The 25230-nt window shown below is 38.5% G+C and overlaps 1 protein-coding gene across 4 annotated transcripts in view; it reads right to left on the bottom strand.

The window, feature by feature from the left end:
- Positions 1-23301, bottom strand: part of SLC16A7 (solute carrier family 16 member 7) — an 81047-nt gene extending 57746 nt beyond the window's left edge. Inside the window, exons 1-2 of one of the 4 annotated variants that reach the window (XM_038155690.1) lie at positions 23108-23301; positions 1512-1601 (exon numbers count right to left, since the gene is read on the bottom strand). The gene's annotated coding sequence lies outside the window, so the exon portion shown is untranslated. Of the gene's footprint in view, positions 1-1511; positions 1602-6426; positions 6476-23107 lie in introns of those variants that run through there. The other 3 variants (XM_038155691.1, XM_038155687.1, XM_038155686.1) reach the window with 3 other exon arrangements.
- Positions 23302-25230: the final 1929 nt, after the last annotated feature.

Here is a 25230-nt window from a genome sequence, read left to right as displayed (position 1 = left end):
CTCAGACTGAAGTTAATATGAACCTGCTATTTTCAGTTTAGATTAAGTTTCCCTTTTTCTGGTGCCCAAATTCAGATGCTTTCACTCAAGGCCTAGCCAGCAGCAGAGACGTGAGTTACCTCCTAAGTTCTAGAAGTGCTGGCTGCAGTGCACAGCCTGCCAGGGGCTTCCCTTCTATCACAAACCCAGGCACCCAGGCTGCACCAGCAGGTCTCCACCTCTGCCTTCTCAAGGCAGTGCAGGCTGCAAAGCAAACATACAAGCCAAACCCACTATGTTATCTAATGAGTATCAGGTTCTTTTGCAATATCACATATTTCAATCACATTTCTATCATACTCTTCTTTCACAAATACCTGGCGTTTACTGTCAACCGGGGAAAGCGCTTCAGCTTTAACAGCAGTGAGGGAGGGTGGAAAAATTAATTAACACTTGATACTTGAGCCTCCACAAATAGACACTCAGAATAAAGTGAAATACATGAAAAAGCTCCTCGCACTCAATCTAAAGATGATATAATGGCATCAATCACATACTATTGCTGCTCCATGTCTGTAACATAAAAACACAATAATGTAGCGAAGGATAGTAGGTGACAACTATGAGCTATTGATCACAATAAAAGGATCATGAGCTACTCAAATAAATGATAAGGCAAATTCTTTAATGATGCATGATTTTGGGCAAAACTATGAAGATTGAATTATATTTCATTATACTTTCCTAAATAAACTTTGAACCTTGCATAAAATGTAATGCGGGGTGGGGGGGAAACCAAACAAAAAACTACTACCCTTTCCTGAGAAATCCAACTCCTCAAATAATCCTAACAGCCACGTCAACATTCCTTTCTCTCAAAACAAAGATTAGAGGGGTGTTTTCATGGTATTTTATCCTGCTCCCACAGGTCTAAATTTCAGCAGTCACTGTGAATTGCCCTTTTGCAGTCACTGTCAGAGCATTTCTGATTATATTGCAAAATTAACAGTTTTGAAAAAGGGAGAGTAATTATTATTTGCAAATGTGGGAGTAAGTCCTTAGAGACACGGATGTCTCTTGACACAAGGCAATAGTATATCTGATGAAATATAAAACAGTTGGTTAACTACCAAGCATTGTAAATGAGTGGTTACCAAGAAAGCACTGATTTCTTTCAATATTCCCCATAACAAACCTCAAAAAACAATCTCATTATCAAGTCCTAACAAGGCCTTTATTCTTCTCTCTAGGAAAAGACTCCTCAATGATTCAGTGACACAAACACACACTAAATATTTCTCTGGGTCAAAGCTAGAAAGCCCAACACGCCCAAGGACTGAATTTTAGACAGGAAAGTGACTGTGAAGTGCACCTACCCCTTGTGATTCATGTTTGCAGCTCAGCTGCATGATGGCTCAAGAGCATAACTACTGCTGTCAGGCTGATCTCATGAAAAGGAGGGGTATATACAGGACAGCTGGCCAGCAACAGATGGGAATATGCTGTTCCATCTCACAGGTTGGTAGACTTCCTGTTGCAGCACATGCTGTCCAGAAGGAATTCTAATTCTAATGCAGCACCGGTCTTCCAAAGGAGGTCTGGCTTTAAGCCACAGTCAAGTCCTAGAATTCAAAGAACTTCTTAAATTGTCTATCAACTCCTTAAACAGTTCACTCATTTATAGTTCAGATCTGTTGTTTGTGTTGAGAATTAGTCAGTTCTTTTAATTCTTTTTGTTTGTTTGTTTTAAGGTGAAAGGTTTTATGAGCAGAACTTGATGTAACTGTTGACAGCTTAAATTTTTTTGCCCTTGAAGAAAAAAACTATTTAATTGTCTAATAACATGATAGATGCAAAAAGGTCATCATCACCTGCAGCCACTACGAGGATTATTGCTTTTGTTCATTCTGCTTTATGGTAACACTAGTTTTAACCCTCAATTGACTTCTAAAATAGTTAAGCTGCATTAAAATCAGACTGTTGTTATTGCAATTTACAAGGTAATTCATTTATCTTTCATTTATTCTCTTAACACCAAGAATTTAATTTTGTTTTTGATGTTTCAAATTAAATATTATTGAAAACAAAAAAGTTAAACTAATTTGAAAACTTAGAGAAACAGAAATTAAGAAACCAGTTCATCTTGGCCTTCTGAGCAGAAAGAAATGAATAAATTAAACATTCATGCCACTTCTCACTATCAACGTGTCTGGAAACAACTGCAGGGAGCTCATTCCATTATGCAAACTCACCCTGACCCAACTAGTCATTGTGTGTTAATGTAAAGAATTATCATATCATCTCCTAAAAATAGAGCTATTGTTGTGGATAAGATTATTTATACCATAAAAGACAGTATTCATTTGTAGTGCTAGATTCAAACCAGGGGTTAATTTACAAGACACGAATATGAATTAATGGAAAAGCAGGTTAAAGGGGATTACAAAATGGGATTTGGTTGAGAAATATTGCTTTTTTGCATTATCAACTGTGGCACTGTGTACAAAATGATACAACTTCACAGGGTACAAGAAGACACCTTGAGTTCATACTTTGCAGATGATTAAAATTTCTATGCAAACAATGCCTGTACAATTCTATACATATACATAAGCGTTCAATAGCATAATTGTTTCCTTTTCTCTTTTCAAAAGGCTTTCAAATAAAAATTATAACATATTAACAGTGCTGTATAAACTCAACTCTGTAGTAAATGTTTTTAAGCACACAAATTACAAATAGAAAAATGGGTATGGTCTAATACTCATTAACTACCATTTCTGTATTATGTATTTCCCTTCTTTTAAACAAAAAGATCAGTTCACAGAAATACATATACAGTCTGACATCTTGGAATGCCTCCTGACTTCAAAGAATATCTGCCTAAGAACAATCATCAATGTTTTACAGTTTCTTCCTCATTATCAACAAGTATTTCAGTATTCAAACTAAGGGAGCAATTCTTGTGAATACTTATACACAGAATTTTAGTACTTGAGCATACTCTTACCAGACCCCACAGCAATGTATTCCACTCTGCTGAGCTTTAAAGAGGGTTTTGATGAAAAAGAGACATAAGTTTGCATAATATGCTCTACAAAAAAAAGTACCTGGATGCTCCGAGTACTCACACTAATACAATTAATATTCAGTCTAAATGTTTACAAATATGAACATTAAACCAATGCAGCAAGCTAGAATTGAGTTTAAATCACTCTCTAAGCCACTAATTTGTCCTCAGCATAAACCAGAACATTATTATGATATAGTTCTACTCAGAAAAATGAGTTGAACTTGCTGAATTAAATACTGCTAGTTTAATGTTTTCTCTTTTCCTGAAACCTCAGAACCAATCCTTTTCCTTTTTTATGGTCCGTCTGCTCTTTAATTTGAGATCTACAGAACACCAACAGCTTATCAACTGTTAAATATTTTTAAATTATTATTAAAAGAATTAGATTTATTCTAACCTATTATTGTCTCTAATTTCTTCACACATCAGATATTATTGTTATTTTTTTACACTCATGAGCTAAAATATTAATGCAAATGACAACTTATGTATCAGAGTTCAAAATTTAATATAAAAGGACAAATATAAGTATACATGCATAATTTCCATAACTCATGTAATTGGTGCATGTAGTATATATAGCTTTTGTATCAGCAGACATCATATACACTGACATTTTTGTGATTACTGCAATGCATTAGTTATGATCTGCTGTTGCTAAACATATAATATTAATTTGCTGCAGTATAATGAAAGAATAAAAATCTAAATGGATATCTGAAGATGAAGATAGTGGAGTGTTTTGTCAGTTTTAAGAATCTTTAGAACCAAACATCACAGATGGCAATTTTATCTGTGGTTGATGACCACTTCCATTTGTCATCTCCTAGAAATTGATTCCATCAGTTTTGTATTATTATGAATCACCAGATGGCACTTCTCCCTACTCTAAAGAGTTACCCTCTGAGCATGTAGGAGTTAGATCTAGGACAAATATTTCCAGCTGAACTGAGATGCTGTATAGATTTTGAGATCCTTACCAGTAAAGAAGCACTTTTCTTGTTTCAATCCCTCTTTTTAACTGAAAATATTCTCTCTCAAATTAGTTGCTGTAGACAAGCTATGTCTACAGAAGTGGAAAAAAAAAGTATTAACCCCCCCCCCCCCCCCCCACTTTTGTGAACACATATGCACTTCCCTGACCAGGGACATTTTTAAAATAATTCTTTCACATTCTCCACAAGACTATATTTAAAGTTGCACTTCTAGCTTGAATAAAATAATATTGACAAAACAAAATAAAAATGTGTTGAAAAGTTCATCCATTTCCAAGCATTATTGTAATTTCTCAGCTTCTATTCTGGTTACTTCTTCAAATAATTTCTCTCCCTTGTTTCCATGTGCATTCCACAGGAAGACAAAAAAATCAGAAAAGTATGCAGCCACAACAAGAAGTACAACCATGATTCATTATCATCACATACTAATGGGATATCTTTGTGGTGGAAACACCACAAAGCAATGTTTAAACATCAGGCAGTGATTGTTTTATATCTGCAACTACACTGCACACACAGCATTCACTCTCCTGCTTTCCTCTGTTACATGGGTCAAGCACAGTGCTTCCTTTTCTCTGGGACTCCGGGGAGAAGAGACAGGCTGATTTGGATTTTTTCCCCCCCACTCAATTTCTTTCCTTTTTTATAGCTGCTTAACAGGATAGGGAGTTGTAAATAAATTTTGTGTGAAAATATGAAAAAAGCCCAGGTTTTTTTAACTTTTCCCAGGAGGAAAGTTAAAACAAAAGGAATCTTCTTCATATTGAAACTTCGCTAAGGTTGCATGCAGCATCATGAAAAGTCATTTGTTCAACCATGGCTCCTTTATGTAAGGACTTGGGGACCTCTCTACTATTACCCTGTAGGAATACCTTTCTGTTATCTCCTGGTTTTACTAACAGTCAAAGCAATATTTTTAGTGTTGAAGAGCTACAGTACATCAGTTCTACATGAGAGTGGGACTTTGCAAATATACACTAAAGTCTCGACCACTAATAAAAAACAAAATATTACTTCTTTTTCAATCTCCCAACGAATTTTTAAAAACATTTTATGAATAATATTTCATGCAGATTTATTGAGAATTATATAATAAGCAAACACAAATGAAAAAATATAAAGTAAGTTATAAAATATCCATTGGAAATGTTTGAGGACTACATTGAGGAGTTTTCTCTTTTTTCTTTTTTAGAATTTGACCCACTTAAGTCCACAACCTTAGTGTGTGATAAGCCCCTACAATGCTTCTGACATCAGAAGAGTTGTGAAGATGACAGCCAAAACTCTAGCCTCGAAGCCACCAGCCTACTCTGGTGAAATCAAAGACAGCTTAAACTCAGTTTTGAGCTCAGTAAACAAAGATTTAGACTTTAAGCTTTGATAACGGGGATGACAAAAAACAGCCCCAAAAACCACCAGGTTATCTCCATGAAATAAACTCAGCAAATTTTTTCTTCAAAATTATGTATAATCAGCCATTCTAAAGCTCATGGACTATTTGCAGAACTGTCTAGGTTGGCTGGAGATTTTTGAGGTGTTGTTATAATGAAAAAAAAAATTGGAAATTATTTCTGCACTTGATTCTAAGGAATCTAATAATTTTTAAGCACCTGTATTTGAAATAAGGCATACAACACTGAGTTCTGACATTGCAAAAGACTGAGACAGAGTTATTTGTGTCAATAAAATACACCCCCATATTGTTTGCTTTCAAGCAACCCCTCAACCTTTATTACAAAAATCTCTGGTGTTGGAGAAGAACTGCCTAAGTGCTCAGTGAGGATGAATAACCTTCATTCCAACACTTGGTTTCATGCAGGGGGATTATGTTATTGCTTCCCTCCCAAATCCTTATGAAAATAAGATGTTTATCATGAAGACTTGTCTTGTGAGTAAAATTGATGTTGCATTGATAAATTAGGTGTTACTTCAAAACAGATGGCATTAATTCTCCCTATCTGACCTAAGCTACACTGATGCTTCCCCTTCTTTTAAGTTTCTCTTTAGAAACTCATCTTTGAAGTTTTTATTTTCTCAGAAATTTTGGCAACCTAAATGAACAAATATGCCCATCAAATCCATAGAGTTTGGTTATACTGGGAATTGTCACCATACAGTTGTTAATCCTTCTTATAACCTTTCAGGACTAGACAGAGTATAAGAATATTTCTTCTTTGAAGTGCTTCACACTGTTTCATCAATACATGTTAGATAATGATTAAAAAGCCAACAGCAAATACTGTGCAACATGTGCTGGTGCACTGACTTGTCTTGCATTTAATTAGTCAATTAGTTTTGCATGGATTACCACAGTAATCTGAAACTACCTATTGCTACTAAATAAAGCTAAAAGGAAATAGAAACACAGCACATTACCTGGCAGAGAGCTGCTGTCCAAGACAATAATCGGAACTTGAGAGATACAGAGCCTTTGTTCTGTTTGAACATTTAAAGACTCTTTGGAGACCTGATTGGCTGATTATCACACATGATGTTTGGAGAGTTTATTTTTTGTGACCAATTGCCAAACCAACAAGCATCTCGAATTACTAAGGCGCAAGAGGTTATGGTGAAGCTCAACAATCAGAACACAACCCCTCAGAAGGATATCCCTGGTTTATTAACATTCCACCACCTGTTTAGGGTTTCTTTCACAGCTTCTTTGTCTGACATGAAGGATTTTTCCTTAACAACCTCTGTTCAGTTTCAAAATTCTATTTAGGTGTTATATGTAGCCTTTTAAATGCGTGCTAATGTCTGAGGACACCTTAACATAGTTTATGTCTAATCCTCTAGGAGTTCAGCAATATATGGTGAGGGCTGGTTGCAAAACTGCCTTTTATAACATATACTAAGATCAACATTAATATTATTTTGTTTAATGAATAAAAAGTGTAATAAAAATGCTCTAAAGATCATCAGTAAAAGCTTAAAATGAAAATTAGAGGCACTTAATGCAGCTATCATGTTGCAAAAATCCAATTTTTTCTCATTTGGACATAATTGTCCAGCAATTAACAGTAAATGTGCAATTAACTTAGATGTTTTTTAGACTGCTCAATTAACAGTGAAAGTATAAAATACTGCATTTGGCTTTATACAGTAATTAGAAACTTTGTATTAATAAACAGTGTTATCCATGACAATATTTAAAAAGCTGTGTTTTGCTGGAGATAATGCAGAATTTGCTGTAGAGCTCCAAAAATAATTTTTCATTTTTTCTTAAATTTTAAAAAACCTCACTATTTTTGTATGGGAAAAAATTGGAATCATCTGTAGAACTGATGATAGAATAAATATATTACAAGGTAGGTTGTACCTAAGACCAGATCCTACCTTCACTTAAAAACTCTGAGCAAAATACTTTTCAAAGTTCACATCAAAAGCCCTTTCTTTGTAAATGCAAAAATATTCTTAACTATATTGCTGGAATACCAGGTAACAAGGTGTGTATGTCCTCACAACTGTTACTTTTTATCAATCTCACATACCATTCTTGCCTTGACCCAAAAAATGCTGGAAAGAGTGAAACTGCCTGGCCAAAAGAAACAGAAAAACAATGCGATGACTCAGGCTGGAAAAAAAAATTAAACTTTCTCTTGTCCTAGATATTCACTAAGCAACTGATATTAAAGCCTCAAAGCTCTTAGAAGTGCTTTGTTTGGGAATTTCTGGCCACCTCTGGGACAGATTTTATGGGCAAACTGCTGTTACTTTCACCGCCCATCCCTTCAAATGTTCATAGGCAAGAAAGAAATTCTCAGAATAAATTTCTTAATTTATCTAAAAATAATGATGCTAACAATGATCTGCATTTCTAGGTTGTGTGGCAATCTCACATGAAAAGTGAAAAAAGGTCTAGAATTACTGAAAACTAACCCAACAGGAGAATTGCTTACAGAAAAAGACCAGCCCAATCATGAGAAAGTATTATCATTTAATCTATCTCTGTATTGTCTAAAACTTCAAGTTGAATCTGAAACAGTTCTTTTGGGAAGAATGAAACATACTAGAGATAATACGTGGCAGTGATAGGTGAGCCTCTAATGCCAAACTGTAAGGAGGATACTTGCAAGGGTTGTTCATCTCATCACTGAGCATAACAGCAGGAAGGGAACGTGTTTGCTGACACAAGCACACAAGAAGGGGACAACAAAGGAAGTAAACATGGGTTGCTGAACTCTGACAAAGACCCTGCAGTGACAACAATACCACATTTCCTATAATTGGAGTGAAGTAGGAAGGGAGGCATTGTTACTGCTGGACACCTTCTGTTACATTTTGACAGCTTGTGTTTAGTCCCGGGTACAGCTTCTCACTTGTGTCAGCAAAGCTGCTCTCCCCCACTGTGCCCTTTGGTGGCAGGCCCTTCCTTCCACAGGACCCTCATCCCTCCTCAGGCAGGGGAAGAGAAAATCACCACGGGCCCCAAGGTTTCTGTACCCGTGAGAAACAGCCACCGAAAGATGGATTAACTGCAGGCACCACTGCGACGTCCCTAGGGATGCTGACCACAAAGGCCACATGAGCAAGCACAGCACAGCACCAACTTGGCATCACATGTGGTGGGGAACCACAGCTGCCTTTTGTCCCTTGACTTCAGAGAGCAATGAGGACTAAAATCTGTGCCAGTCCTGTGGCTGAGCTTTTTAAATTCAGGGAACTGAGCATGAGGTAGAAGGTCAGAACTACCACTAAAGTGTACTGCTAAGTGACAGAGCTAATTGGCATGGGCGTGCCAGTGGCAGGCAGCTGACCTGCAGTCTACTGTCAGCTTGAACTTGGCAAAAACAAAAGTTAATACACTCTTGGACCATTGTCTAAATAAAAACATATCAATATCAAGAGGGCTATTACTCAGCTCACCATGTGAGACTGTATCCAGCAGTGTATTTTGTGAATAGTAATGCCAGTGGAATTTTACATCTAATACAAATCCAGCTACTTGAGAGCTCCTCTGAGAAGGGTGCCTAGAGCTGGCTCAGTTATTGCACCTTGCTGCCCCTTCACACATAGGCACATATCAAATGTAACTCTTCCTCCCTGGAAGAGAGCCAGACACCAAAAGGAGAATTTCTCTTGGGATCTTCAGATTAAACTGTTAAAATTGAAGTAAACGCATCATAACCATTTAGTCTGGCTGCTGATGTGAACTTCAGCTCAGGTATTCTACACACTAACATCTGCTTCACTGCTTCTTTTTAGTAACAGACACTAGAAGAGAAATAATCTTTGCTGCATATGGTCAAGTGCTACCATTTATACTGCAGCACGATTTTTCCTTCTGTCTCAATCCAAGACTTCTTGAAAGAATGCCCTGCATTAGCAGTGGCAAAACCTAAAGCTATAGAGCAGCTTATTCTAATAATGGATGTTTGGTCACAAATTGTTTTCTTTTGGTGTGAATTTTAACTTTTTTTTTTTATATATAACTCCCAGCAAGACCTAAGGTACTGGGTGATAATCTTCTTTTCTCCTACTAGTATATACTCTAGATTTACACATTTTAGAGAAGACTTAAGCTTGTGATACAGATCTGCAAGATATTCTTTGACTTACACATAATCTGATGTTTTCTCATTTAAGGGAGCAATCCATCACAACAATATTTTGACATTCAGAGTGCTGACATCTGCATGTGATCTGGATATGCAGGTTTCACTTAAAATCAGTGGGCAGAAACAAAGTTCTGGGATATCTCTCCCTGACCTGTTTTAGACATGTAAGCTATAACGAAATGATATGTGGCCTACAAGTGCCTATATCTCTCCATTATTTAAAGTACATCTGGAAAAGTTGTTCAATTATAGATGCACATGCTACTGAAGTCTGTGCTTGGATGAATACAGCCCTATATATAAAGTTATAATACAATTTTTTAGTATTGCAGTGGACTGAAAAAAAATGACCCAGTCCCTTCTTCCAGTTCAGTATTTTTAAATCTTAAGTATGTTGGGGGAGGTAGGACAAGGGTTATCCTGTTGGCTCATTTATCTCTTACAAAATAAGAAAGTGAAAAATGTATGCTCCAGATTCTAAAAACATTTAGAATTCTTTCTTTAGAATTCTTTAGATTCTTTCCATCTTCTTTGAAACTAATCCACAGCTTAACAGCATGATGTTGAAATCTGAAATTCTGCAATCTTTTCTGTACTGTTGAGAAAAATATGTCCAGTTTAGCTGAGTATTGCGTCTCTGAAAAGCTTGTGCTGCAAGACCCATATTTTGTCTCTGTGTTTGTAAAATGTGCAACTCAGGACTGTTGCATCACAAATATTTTTGTGGTTGTCATGGCTTCATAGAAGACAATTTATGGAAGGTGCAGACAAACTATCTTGAGCTTTGCATACCACAGACAACTAAGTTTTTGAAAGTAAATCTTCAAGTCAAGTCTTGCAAAAAAGCAGAAGAAAGAAAATCACTGCCATGTTAAGCAAAGTAGTGACAAACTTCATATGTGCAATTTTAATTGACAATTTACTGGATTAAGTCACTGGATAAACCACTAAATTAAAACTTGAAACAACGTTCAATGCTTTACAGAGCAACACAGAGGACAGTGTACCTTATGGTGAAGGCTGGACACTTGCCCAGATCCACAGAATTGGAGGGATCATTTTTAGAGCCAATTTGTGACTGCACTGATTAAATTGCTAACAAGACATCAATTTTTATAATGCATACATACTTTGTCTCGTATTTTTGTGACATTTTGTGAGATTGTATTTCATAATATCTGAATATGGGGCATTCTACAGTTCTATAAAAGTATCTGGTGTTAAATACAACTTCTTCCAAATGTGAAATAGAGGCAGCAGAATAAATTTGATTCAGGCAACAAAACAGGCTGTCTCTGATGATGTAGATACCAAATATGCATCAGGGACTGTTCAAAACTTAACAAAAAAAACCCTGTTTGCCCAAGATACTGCCAAATCTTTTTGAATAAGTCCAAGAATTCCACATAAGATCCCTGTGCAGAACGAAAAGAAAAAAAAAGCAATGGTAATTTAAAACCTACTCTCTGTGAATGATTTGAAAAGCATTATAATGCAGCTAGAATTTTTGTTGGCTTGGATAACTACAGATACACAAGAGCTTGAGTAATTAGACATGCCATAGGGTGTGCCAGTACACAAGTTTGAGTGTGTTAGGTATGAAGGAAATACAAATCTGAAAGGTATGTTGCACATCACATTGCCCAATGTCCCAGCTTTTTGGTTGCTTCACAGCACCTTTTCAAATGAGCCAGACACACTGATGGGTTAAAAACCACCTGTGCACAAGTCACAAACACAGAGGTAAAGAGAAATACCAGTGGTTTCCTTCTCAACCACCGGTACATTAATGCTCACTGCAATGGTACTGTAATGAAAACACTGTCCTCCACCAGCCCCTTAAACTGCAAACCCTCTCCAGTCTGCCAGCCCTCTCCACCTGCAGACACTGCTTCAGACTGCTGCACAGATTTCCCACTGCCCTCCCTCCACTCTTCCTCCCTAATACTCCAATTTCACCCTAGAGCTGTCTCACCCCTCCTTGCTCTTACAGCTCAAATAGCTCAAAAACATGCCAGCATACAAAGTCCAAGGTAAGTAAAAACTACTCCACAAATTACTTACAGCTTCTTCATCATAAAACTGGTATTTTAGGTTTCTCCTGGTTCCTTGATTTCCCTTTAGTTGTCCTCACTATCTTTAAATGTATCTGTATGAATGCATAGATAATCATATATGAAATAAAAGAATGCAATACCTTAAAAGTAATTTTTTAAGGCTACTCTATCAGGGCAAAGTTTTGCTGTGATTATTCAAATATCATTTTCTGCCTTAAATAAAGAAGTATAAACTTAGCCACTAATATTCTTACATTTTTTAAAATGCTGCAGTAGCTCATGAAGACCAAATATGTTCAACTCATTAACATATGTTGGTAATTTTCCTCTTTTGCTCAGATCACTTTGGATGCTTATACATAATCCATTTATTTGTCTTTTACAAATTATTTGCGGGAGAGTGTATTTTTTAGAATACAAAATCTTTTTTCCAGTCAGATCAAATAATGTATGTGAGACTAATTCAGTAGAACTGAGTGTGTACATGAGACTAAGTATTAGAAACTAAAGGGTGTTTTTCAGAGGGGAGAGGATTCTGTGAGGACATTGCAAAATAAAAGTGAAAAGGATAATGATCTTGAATGCAATAGTACTATTGCCTTTACTAGCATGTTAATTTTCAATGGTATGCATCTTTTGAAAGCCAGTACCTCTTACTTTTAACTTACTAATCTTTGTCATTGCACAATACTGTTAAGCAAAAAATACTTGTTTCTCACCTGTAAGAAAATGCAAGATGTTCTCCAGCTTGAAAGTTTATGATTTATGTACAGATATATAAGTGCTAAATATTTACTATATTTGTGGAGGTTCACTCAGATTTTCATCTGGATTTGGACCCTGATTAAGAGAGGCATTTAGAACAAGTAAGCAGTAAGTGTAGGTATATGCTAAAATGGGAAAATTACGGTTGTACTTAGGTATGTATTACTAAAACAGACAAGCATAAAAGTGATAGACAAGTGACAAAAAAATATTCAACAACTGACAAAGTAGTTTAGTTTAAAGACAAGAAGGAGATGCAACTCAAAACTGATTAAAGGGTGTAATATAATGTATTTCTACTTTGCCTTAAAGGGCAGCTATGCTGGCAGAAGTTTTCACTTCTGCAGGATCAGCTCTTGACTGTAGCACCTACAAAGCTAAAGCAGGTTCTTTTAATAGGTAAAAATCCACACAAATCCTGCCAACTGAGGGTGCTCAGAAGACAGAAACATTTTGTGTAACTCCCAGCAGGCCTGAACACTGCAACAACAGAGCACCTTTCCCCTACAGCTCACTTTTCTTTTTTGCGCTATGGACCAATCAGTTTCTTCCAAGCCACCCCAAGTAGGTCTATTTGAGACAAACACAACATTTTGAACTGCCACAAGTGAAAGATGCAGATCACCATGTAGTTTTACTACAGCTCTACAGCAACAGGTTATTTTAGAGTTGGTGTCCTGGTAACCTTAGTAACACAAACCACCTCCCAAAGGCCAGCCCAATGTCCACAGCTCCATCTATTCTACTTCTGCTGCAGCATTTTAGGATTGAAATTAAAGGCTTTGACAGCCTCCACTTTGAGGCACGGTGGGCTTTTTAGGTAGCTCATGCTGCCATGGCTTTCCTCAAAAGCAGAACATTGCATTGCTGGACTGCCTGAAAATTAAAGCCCAGTAACCTGATAGTTTATATCATGTACCCTTCCTTCCTTCTTCCTCTACCTTCAAGACCTTGTGTCTTCTCACTGCTGTGATAAGCCTTTGTGCTTCTGCTTAAGGAATCACTGCAACACCCTCTGGATATTATCAGTTCTCTGTGAGATAAAAAAATAATTGGAAACCATCTTGAATATGCTTTTCTCTCTTTAGGACAAGAGTCTCTCTTGGTTCCTGTTTGCAGCAGAAAGTAGGCAGCCCATTTCTATCCTCATCAGGGCCCAGAGAAGCAGCTCTACCAAATGAAGAAACAAACAGGGATTCCTTCTGTCAAAATCACAGAAGCAGAATAAAATGCACCTGGGAGCATGAGTTCAACCAAATATAAAAGGTTCTGTGCTCAGTGGGGTTTGATTAAATAAATCAGGTCCAAACTTTTAGGAACACAAACAAAACCCATTCCCTTCTCAATGGGGTAACAGAAACAAACACACTAAGTTAATGAACACAGCAGGGATTGACCAAACAGTTCAAACTCCCCTTTGGAACAGTGCAAACAGCTAAGAAGCAAGCAGCCTTAGCCTCTTGGCACAGGAAAACAGAACATGCTCTGCTTTGGTTGAATGTCTAAAAACTTCCTTGATTACAGAAGTCCTCCATTCTAAAATGAGGAGCTAAATTTACTATTAAATGCCGACTAAAGACTCATCCATTCAATTCTGACAGTCCACATGCCAAGTCAGAGTTTTGGCACTGAAATGTCCCCTCCAAACATTTGATTCTGTTGTTTTTGTAGCTGGTCCAAATCCTGCATCTCCTCACACTCCTGTACTGCCAACATCACCCATCAGTACCCACTACTCCTTCTATGCACCTGGTCATAAAGGTTCCAAAGAGGTCAAAAAGGATCATGTGGGAAATACATAGACATGTATATATGGTATTTATGGCTGCTTACTACAGGCTGTAAATACCATACTGCAACACTAGAACTTCCCAAAACATCACAGCAATATAATTGCAGCCTTCCAGGCCTTTCTTCATTTCTCCACTTCACCTCCTAGTATGCAACATGTTGCACAGTTCTTCCTATTTTCACATCACCTTGTGTATTTGTATATATACATACAATTATTACTATTAGAAAACTATCTACTCATTCATGTATATTCAGCTGCCGTATTGAGAAGTAAATGCTTCCTTCAGACTACACCAGAATGCAAGATTCTCTGCATGTAAAGGAGCTATAACTGCTCTTCACAGTACTTATAGAACAGGGTGTTCAACCTACAGTTATAACTTCTGTTTCATCCAGTACATGTTCATTAGTAGAGAGAATTGATTTAAAAGTAAGATTTAAGCTTCAGTTATTAAGAGATAACAACCTACTTACCCAGGATCCGCTGACACAAAAATTAGAGAGCCTAATTTAGGTGGTTAATTTAGGTATCACAAGAGTATAGTCCTGCATTGAAAAAATGTTGTATTTATACATCTGGGATAAAACTGGTAAATGGGGGACAAAAAAAAAAAAAAAAAAAAAAAAAAAAAAAAAGGAAGAAATTTGCAACTACCTCATTAAAGTTAAAAACATATCCTGGATACTTAATAAAACATATATTTCAGTGCAATTAAACTATCAATTTAAGTATAATAATTCCAAAGTAAGCTTGGATACGACAACTGCTACAGCTTTGCTAATTTTGCAGGAAATACATACAAGGAAAAAATAATCCTGATCTCATAGCTAAAATACATTTTCATTGAGAACAATACAATTTAAGTCCCCATTTTACATATACAATATTTCAGCAATGCTGAAGTGCATCCAGAACTGCATGCTCTTTACTCAATTAAGCAACAACATTTCATTAACATCTGTCTATGCTATTACACTCAAAAGAAGAATCTATTTTAATTGTGGAAAGCACAGGCTTCTGTCTCCTATTATTATACTATTCGTCAACAACCAAAATCTTCCTATGGCCTACAATTAGAACCAAGAATTCATGAAAGCAAAGGGCAATATAGTCTCCATTCCTTTCTCAAAAAAAAAAAAAAAATCAGAATACAACTAAAACTTGCTCTGACTGAAAACATGACATGTCATTCCACTTCTGCTAGGTTGAAGATATCTGCCTCTGTGAAGCTCCTCAAAACACTATTTCCTCAGGTTAATGTGTTCTCCCATCCACTCTGTTTTCACCTTCTAATGTGTCATTCTTCCAAGGCTATCTGTACCCTAATAATGACATTCGAAAGGCAGAATTAAAACCCGTAAGGATAAAGAATGCAAACATATGCAACTCTAAATATAAAAACAGCATGGTAAAACATCAGTACTAGTAACTATGGAGGAGCATCATCTGTATCCTACAGATACAGGTGTCCTATAAGTGACAGCTGCCACTGGCAGTTTAAGTTTTAGCGTGGAAAACCCAGTATGCTGTAGGATGAGAAGAGTGGAACACTAACTTGCTACTGAACCTTGGTTTTCGTTCTAATAAATGGGGAGAAGGACAAAGTTCTGACCAAAATAAAAACGGGAATGGCAGAAAAGATGGACACATTAAAGAACTTATTAGGAAATAGAGACATCATTTTGGTAATCATTATGAGAAATAATTTCCATTTTACCTAATCAGGCAAGTCAAAGCAAGCGATCAAAAAGACTACATAACGGAGTCTTAAGAAGCAGTCAAAGATTCTCTTCAGCCATTACAGGGTGTAAACCATGAGTAATTCCTTATAATCCAGTAGAACTACACCACAGGAAGGGAGCTCAAGCACGGACCTGGAGTCACAGAAAAAGAGGAAATGCCAATCAAGCAACACTGACATATTAATTGACTGAGAGCAATCACCACGGTGCTTTTAGGTGTCACTTAAAAATGCCCTTCCTGGATTTCTCTATCTCATGTGATCTTGGCCCTTATATTCATTAGCTTAAAAATCACTTTCGTTATTTTCGTGAAGCTAAAACTGAAACAGATCACAGGCGATGCAAGGCATTCATAATGTTCTAGCGTTGTTTTGTATGAATGAGGAAATGAACTAAATTGAAAAAATGCACCCCTATTTCCCATAACTACAACAAAACATCTCTTTTTGAATAACTACATGAGAAAAACATGAGAAAAAAACCCCTACTTTATCCCTCTAGCCAACAGAATTCTATCTGTATAAGAAAAAGAAAACAAGTTCTCTTTTTTCCTATTCTTCACAAATATAAAGCATACTTCATGCTCTGTAAATACAGGCTATTATGCCATATTCTTTTCTACCAATATTCTTTATATATACAACCTAGAGGTCAAAAAATACAAAAAGCTTTTTTCATTCCTTGCTAAAATATGTTGTTGTGGTTTCTAATCATGTGCTATTGAGTCCCCTGATTCACCTTTTGTAGCGTTGGTGAGAAGAAGGGGAAGAGGCTGCCTAATGGAAGATAAGGAGCTAGGATCCCTGTGTGATAAAATGAATAGAGCTCTTACAAATTCCTCAGGGCAGAAAGAAATCCTTTTGTTTAGCACTATGTACAAATTATTTTAAAGATGTACATTCTAAAAAGCGGGTGGTAATAGGATAATAAGTCAATTGCCTCCTTCAGCTTCCAGCAGCGATTTCCTTCCATAGTCTATTCAGCTCTCTCCACCTGCTCTCAGATGCAACCCCCTTGCTCAGCCTCCTTGAATCTTTGTCCTAGGCACAGTTTCTTCTGTCTTTGAAACCAATCTTCAGTTCTAGTTTGCAGTATAGATCTCAAAAACTTTCATTTCTGCCATCAGCAGGAGGCACTGCTGAGAACACAGTGTCCACAATCCAGATTCAGACCCAAATCCATCCCTAGCAGAGCATGCAAAAGCAGTTAAATTCTAGAAAAGATCTGTTCAGCGGAAAGTATACTCAGCAAAAAGCTGAATTATCAAGGAATTTAAAATTACATAAAATTCCAATTATTAAGAAATCTGACAATTACATTACCAAGGGGAGTTGATTTGCACCATTAAACTGTTCTTTTCTTGGCTTCTTTTGTGAACCTGCCCTGAGGGCCATATCAAAAATGCAAACCATAGGAGCTCAATCCAGTAATGACAACTCCTATGGCATTTTAATTCAATAGCACAGGTAACTGTTGAAATATCCCATATTTTTATCTAATTTCTATCTCTCAATAAGATCAGCAAAGAAAATCAGCTATGTCTCTCAGAAGCCAGATTGTTAAAGTTGGTAGTTTGAACACATTCTTGTATCACTTCAAAACTTTTCATCTTTACCACCAAGTATCTATATTGTTATTCCAGAGATTTGAAAAGAATACCACATAGAACCAAATTTCTAATGTTTAAAAAACCACTCTAATACAATTAATTACAAAAGCATATGCTGGAAGTAAGCATATACTAATTTCTCTGTCTGAAATACTAATCAACATTGCAGTAGGAACTATCTATGTTAAAAAAATCAAATACGCATTTTGCATATATGCTTTCGCCATTTTTATTTGCACAAAAAGTGGGGATTTCTTTTTGGTTTCTTTCTTCACATGTTTTTAGTACTTCAAAAGAAATACTTGATCTCAGTATTTCTTGTTTCAGAACACACAAACTGAAAAGTAAAGCTCTGAAGGTGACACTATGAAGTTAAAACTCACACGACGAAATTGATGAAATTGAGATTTCATATTTTTTTGTCTCTTTTTTGCTTGTACCATAGACTCCAAGAGTGTTGAGGTACTGAGTGGCAAGCATGAATGTTAAAACTTTAATTAACCTATTTCTATAGGGGGTGAAAAAATTCTATCTTTTGGGATGATGTGCTACAGTTTTGTGACTGATTTTACTAATTTTGATTAAAACTGTAGACCATATGGAAGAGGCAATGTACCTCATTGCACTATCATTACCACCACTGCAGTGACAGAAATGCTGAAGTTCTTTGATGCCAAGCACATCTTGAACACCATTACAACTCCTTGTTTATGTGCTATCCCTGGCTGCCAAATTTGGGAATGTTGCCAATGGTTTGCTAATCCTGAGGCCACATGATGGAAGGGCACTACACAATGGTCCCGCCTGAATCTGCAGCAGGAGTCTGCTTGCAGGTATGGGAAGATGAGCTATTCTGAAGGACCAGGACTTTAAAAATATATAAATAAAAAAAGCTATGAAATACAGTCATTCTGAGTCATCTTCTGTGCAACATGCTTTCTGAATCTGGATCATCACCTATACGAGTCTCCTACTGGAAAACCTTAAAGACAGATAAAAGCGAAATAACTACCAAGCTTGTGGACAAAACAACTGGAAAGTGTTCCTTTGGGGGATGCAAATATTCATGCTGAAAGAAAACAAACACTTTTTAAACAATCTTGTGTGTTTGGGCAACTCTAGTCTGCACAGTTTTATGCTTTGACTGTTTTTTGCGGAGTTTGATACTGTCTTTATCTTTCATAGTAACCATATGAAAATAATGTCAAATCCACCTATTATCAAATATTCCAACTTCTACAGTATTTGGATGTCCTGTGCTTTGTTGACAGGTGACTTAAAAGTACAAGTTTGCTACAGTATAAAATTCATAGCAAATTTTATATATGATTTATATTATTATTCAAAGCACTGCTTTTTTGTTGGGTGGAACTGAAATATATTTAATAGCTAACATTCAATAATCATGACACCAAGTTGAAAGAAAATGCACTAATTAAAAAAAAGCAAAAACAAAAACAAAAACCTGGCTTAAGTTTTTCTCTAGTGCTCCCTGCATTTATGAATTACAATTAATTCCATTTCTTAAGATCTTAAGTCTTACAACATCAAAGGAAAAGAGTATATTGTGATAAGGCTCAATTCTTTTCCATTATTTCCCTCCTTCACTTTTGGGAACCTTCTAAAGTGGCCTAGTCATGTTCATATCCTTTTGGAAATGCTTATTCATTTTTATCAGCTCTTCATGAAAACCTCTTCATTTATATCAAGCTCTTCATATAAGTCATAAGACAGAAGAGCACTGTGTCCCAAAAATAAAAAATATTAGCATGGAACTGGAAGCTTGACCTTGAAAACGTACAAATAAAGGAACTACTTAAAGACAACAATAAAAACTAAGATCTCCAAAAGGAGCTAATGATGATGAATCTGCCTCCTCACCATCACCATTCCCCCACCCCCCCAAAAAATACTATTAATTAAAAATCTTAAGATTGCAAAGATAAAAACCAAGCAATAAAGACTGTGACTCTTTCTAGTTCATCAGCCACTGTGACCTAGTTAGATAACCCTTTGCTCTTCTATAAGAGTTTAACGAGATTTTGATTGTTTGACCATAAGACCAAGAAATATAAAAAGGTATTGGATAGATTGTAAAGCTAAATAGAGGTGCACAGTCAGTTTGTCCAACATCTTCTACTCTTTAAGTCATGGAATATTGTCTCCTTACTCCTGTAGGCAAATTACTTTTGTTTGAATACTGCAAACTTTTCTTCAAATGTTCCAAGATTCACAATAAAATTAGAGAAGCTGACCCAACAGATCACAATACATGCAAGTCAAGGAATGCAGGTCTGGACTGATGTGTATGTGGGACTCAGCCAGTTCCTCGTGTTCATTTGACACATAAAACAGTTGGTCAATGACATCATATTTTCCTATCTAACCTCCTCCTTGGTGCTGTGCAAACATTATGCCATGTATATATTACACAGACACAGAAACTGGTAACATTCTCTATCAATGATTTATAGCTATGACCTAACCATTTTAATAAAACTCAAAAGATAATTACATTTTTTACAATTATACTAACCTTGAAACAAAAAATTCATTTAACAACACAGGTTATTAGCATGGCCCAAGAACCTTCTTCTTGATTCTCACACAAGAAAATTGACAGCTTAAATTCTGGCAAATGGCATTAAGGAATGCAATTTATTTGAGAATTATATTCAGGTACTATCCTTGCTAAAGCAAACTTGTCCTCAAGAAAAATGCAACTGTTCAACAGCATCATGTGATTCTGCAATGGGAAATAAAATCAGGTAAGTCATAGCGTCTTTTCTTGAAATAAAATGGGTCCAATAATAACCATATTTACTGGAAATAAAGCCACCTCCTCACGGCAAAAAGAGGACAAGATAATTTACTTAAGAAACAAAGGATACAAGAGAGGAACTTTTTTCCAAGATGAAGGAAAAAAAAGGCACTGGGTGCCAGGAAAAAAAATATCAAGAAATAGAAGTATGATGTAGTGAACCACATCCAAGAAAGCAGAGTAATGAAAGAAAAACATTTTTAAAAAACACCAGCTCGTGATTCAAGAAATGTTTTCTTCTCTCCCTTAACTTGCCTGTCCATAAATTTAGGCTGCCCAAAGATCTGCTGCCCTGATAAAATTTGAATTCTAGAACAAGAATTCTGCCACAGCAAGAGCTGAGTGAGCTTACATACATTATACACTGAGTGAGCTTAAATACAATATACACTACAGAGAAATGACAGATGAAATTAGGTTAAAGAGCTGGAAAGAAGCTTTTTAAATATACTGTAACAATGCATTTATTTACAATGAAAATTGCTGAAAAAGAAGTCCTTCACTCCTTACTGCAGCTGCAGAGCCACAATATTTAACCATACTCTGGTTTCTTTTTGATATTTCCTTTTGTAATATTTCAAAGTCTCCCCCTTTACACGTAAAATACCTGTTCAGATCAGTGTATCACGACACAATCCAAAGAGTTTTCCTATCCATAAAATGTGTGAATTTGGTTTTCTACCACGCATAAAGACATTCCATGAAGACCACAGTTTGTATCTAGGCTATTCTACGTCTACATAATATAAATAAAATCAGGTTTTCTTCACTACCAAAATTATTTAAAGCTGCAATAAAATAAAAACCATAACCTCCAGCCACCCCTCTGTCTATTCAAAATGATCAGCTGTTTTGCTTTGAAGCCACTTACATTGTAAACACTGTGCTGCAAACTAAGCTAGCGGGGCCCTTGCAGACACATGGAGTTACAGTTCTGTAATGAATTGCACATGTAATAGAAACATCTCAAGTATAATCTCTTCTCTAAATGTATTCCATCGTGTAGAAGGAGTTCAGCACTCAGGCTCAAGTACACTACTCAAAGTTAGTAGACAATAATGCAAGGAGAGATGAGAGAGCAAATTTAAAAATAAAAAGGGAATCACTTATGCATTATTCCCATATTTAATACTTGTACATAAAAGTATATCTCACTTTTATTGAATTATTTGCCAATTTCCTCCTTTTAAAAATAAGTGTACATCCCTCTGTCTCAATGACTAACTTTTCTGTCATGAGTCATCTAGACAGAGCTAAGGCTCTTGAGTTGTTGGCTCAGTTGGTGTGTGATTAAGTTTATGGCCCCATTCCTGCACTGGAAGCCTCAAACACCTTTTCATTACTATTTGATCAGTAACTTGAGAGCCACAGATGGGAACCACTATGGAAACATGAGCATTATTATGGAGACCAACAAAACTAGAATGGACACCTTCATGAGGTACCAGCTTTCTTTAGCTTCTCTCTCTTTCCCAAAACAGCTTTCAACAACAATTTCAGTACGACTCCTTCACTGAAAGCTCAGGCTGGCACTGGAAAATCCAGGTATCTGCAAATGTTTTTCTGCTTTGTTTTGTTTTCTAATCAACCTCATTGGAAAAGCAGTGGAGAATTCATGACAGTTCTGTGACACAGCAGGACTGAAAGGTAATGTGCTTTCCCAGAAGTATCAGGGGACACTTTGGTCTCTGAAACGTGAACAGGGCAACCTCTCATACTCTCCTAAGACTTACTGACTTTCAGGGGCCAGTTCAACAACGAGGAAGCCTGAACGATTGTCCCCTGCCAGGGAGACTCTTCAGGCATTCCCTTCAAGGACTGTGTGCTAACAGAGGTCAAGTAAAGAGAATTATGGAGGACTATTTTCGTGGCTCTGGTACTACTTATAGCAGGACCTCTGTACACAACCATTAACTACAGCCAACAGCGTGGAGAGATAATAACGCAAGAGTCGCGGAACTCGGAGCAGCCCAGAGCACGGAACAGCAGCTGGCACGGAGCAATAGTGGCTCCATCCAGATCCACCTTCTCCAAGGTCACCTCGCTCAGAGCTTCTCGCAGGCCCGTGTCTGATGACGGCAAGCGCAGCGGCACGGTTTGTGCTCCGCTGCTCTCCGCCCACATTTCCCGGCGGAGCTCGCCGGGGCGGGGGCCGCGGACCGCGGCTCCGCTCGGGGTGGGCGCGCCGGCAGGCTCGCCGCCCCGCGGGGATGCGCGCAGCGGCGCGGGGGCGGGATCGCGCCTCGCTCCCCCCAGAGCTGCGGCCTCAGCCCGGCCCCGCCGCCCGCCTCCCTCCCTGCCCCGCTGTCAGAGCCGCCCGCCCGCGTGGCAGCGGGGCACGGCGGGGCGTGCGGCGTCTCCCTGCCGCGGCTGCTTTGGTACTGGGGGACGACAGCTGCGTCCCACGCGGTGTCCGTCCGTCCATCCATGCATCCATCCGTCCGTCCGTCCAGCCATCCATGCATCCATCCATCCATCCATCCCTGAGTGGGCGGCGGCTCGTGTGTGTGTGTGTGTGTGTGACTGACAGTGAGGCGCGCACAGCGCGGGGGCAGCCGCTCGCACGCAGCCCGCCGGGGCCACGCCGGCGCGCCCCGGCTGCGGCAGCCACTTCTCCGTCCCCCGGAGCCCTCCCCGGTGGGGACAACCTCAGCGGCCTCGCTGCTCGTCCTCCTCCTCCTCCTCCCTCCTGGCGGGTAGGTTACATTACCTGGTCTCTAGCTCGGACTGGATCTAATCCCGCGGCCGCCGCCGGCTCCTCTCCCGGCCGCGGGGGTGAGTGGGGGACTTAATTTATTTATTTTCCATGAGGTGTCCTCTGCAGCGGAGCAGCGGCGGGAGAGCCCGGGCCGGGCGGCAGGGAGGGAGGCCCGGGTGCTGCTGTCCCGGGGGTGCTGCCGGGGAGCGGCCGAGGCGCTTCAGCACCGGCGCGGGGGGGCGGGGGCTGCAGAGGAGACGCCTCCCGGGCTGCCCAACCCGGCTCCGCGGGGCTGGCGGGGGCGCGGCGCCCGGCCCGGGGAGAAGGGGATGGAGTCAGCGCCAGCGCGGGAGGGGGGACAGGACGGGATGTACTGGGCTGGGGCGGGCGGGCAGCGCCGGGCCCTGTGTCCCTGGGGCCAGCCGTGAGCGCTCCCCGCCCACCTGCCCGCCCCGCCGCGCCCGGAGCCCCCTCGCGCGGAGCTGCGGCCGGGGGACAGGAGGGCACCTCACTCCTGGCAGCCCGAAACGTGTCCGTCCCCCCCGTCCCACCCCGATCTCCTCCTCTTGAGCACTGAGGGTGCCAAGGATTTCACATTAAAGGCAGTTCGCACTCTCTGGTCCACCGAAAGTCTAAAAAACGCTGTATCAGTTTCTTCGTGTTAGGGGAAAAATAAAAAGTAAATTAACCGAATTCGTTTTGTGCTCAACGCAGGACGTTCGCCTTCTGAAACGGGAACTGAAATTTGGCTCGTCAGCATCGAGTTGCTGATGAAAATCTTGATCACCTCAGCATTTGCCGTCTTTTTGTCTCCTTAAGAAAAAAAGTTATGAGAAGTGTTTTGTATGTATGATAAACATATTTATGAAGGTGACCACTAAATTATCCAGAAATTCTGTCCTTAAGGCTAAAATCCTGTAAGGAAATAGATAAACATAATTATATAATTACATAATTAAAGCCTTTACCATAATACCTATTCTCGTCTAAAGGTTGCACGTTAAGTGCAGTACTTAGGTAGTCTGAGGAGACTAGAGTAATTATAGTTGTTGACATTGTGTTGTGAAATGTATAAAAGGAAATGTTAATATCATTTTTTTTAAAAAAAAACTTGATTTCAAGCACTTTTTTAGAGCTTTATGATCAGGATCATTACAGGCATGTTAGGAACTGAGACTACCTGTGCATGGACAGGAGGAGAACCTGGGCTGTAGTTGGGAGTATTGTAGTTTCCTGAGCAGCTAGTAAAGGAAGGAAAGACTTGAACTTGTGCAGTTTATTTTTGTCTGTTTATTTTCCATTAATAACATTTAAATCCCTAAGCTAGAATCAGTGACAACTAATAAAAAGTTTTGGAAAATAATCTGGAAAGGAGCATATCACCACTCAAAAAAACATCATCATGAATGGCAATTGCATCAAAGAATCCATCCACAGACAACTGCTGTTCTGAAGCACAAATTAATAGAAATCAGGTTTCTATGTCTCCTTTTCTTAATAATTGATTTGCTTTTATGTGAGAAGTGTTAGGAACTTTTCTATGTTTTAAACTGTAACCATTAAATCAGAAGACACAGACCTGAAAATATCGGTAATGTAACATTTAAGCATTCCTTCATTCTTTAGGATGTTATTATTTATGTATCATCCATTTCCAGGCCAAGTTTTTCAGATTCAGGAGGGAATACTTTGTCACATGTCTGTAAAGCAGCCAGTTCTCTACAGTCTCTGGGCAGATTCTGGCACTGTACTCACAAGTAGTTCACTGGTAGAGAGGGCAAACACTGTTCTTCCTGAAACAAACTGAGCAGCGTGGAGTCAATTTGAGACATTGCACAAGCTAAGTAGTACTTGAGTTATATATCTGAGGCCAGGGGCATTTTTAGGAGCAAACATGGTGACTGTCAGGGCAGCAAGTAGAAGTCACAGTTGCATTACTTAGGTAGCAATATCAGTCATCTCTTGGGCAAGCATGTCAAAGGAGCCTGTGCCCAGCATGCTCACAGTCACAGTGCCTGTCCTGGCAGCAGGTTGCACTACAGGCTTTGGAAGACCAAGGACCCACGAGGGGCCCCCTAAGCTTGTTGGAGGGGAGAACAGACACTAAGCCATGACTCAGGGCATGCAAGCAAAAA

Source organism: Motacilla alba, chromosome 1A, assembly GCF_015832195.1.
Source record: "Motacilla alba alba isolate MOTALB_02 chromosome 1A, Motacilla_alba_V1.0_pri, whole genome shotgun sequence".
Taxonomy (NCBI): Eukaryota; Metazoa; Chordata; class Aves; order Passeriformes; family Motacillidae; genus Motacilla; species Motacilla alba.
The sequence above is the reverse complement of the archived record's forward strand: the minus strand, read 5'-3'. Positions and strand labels throughout refer to the sequence as shown.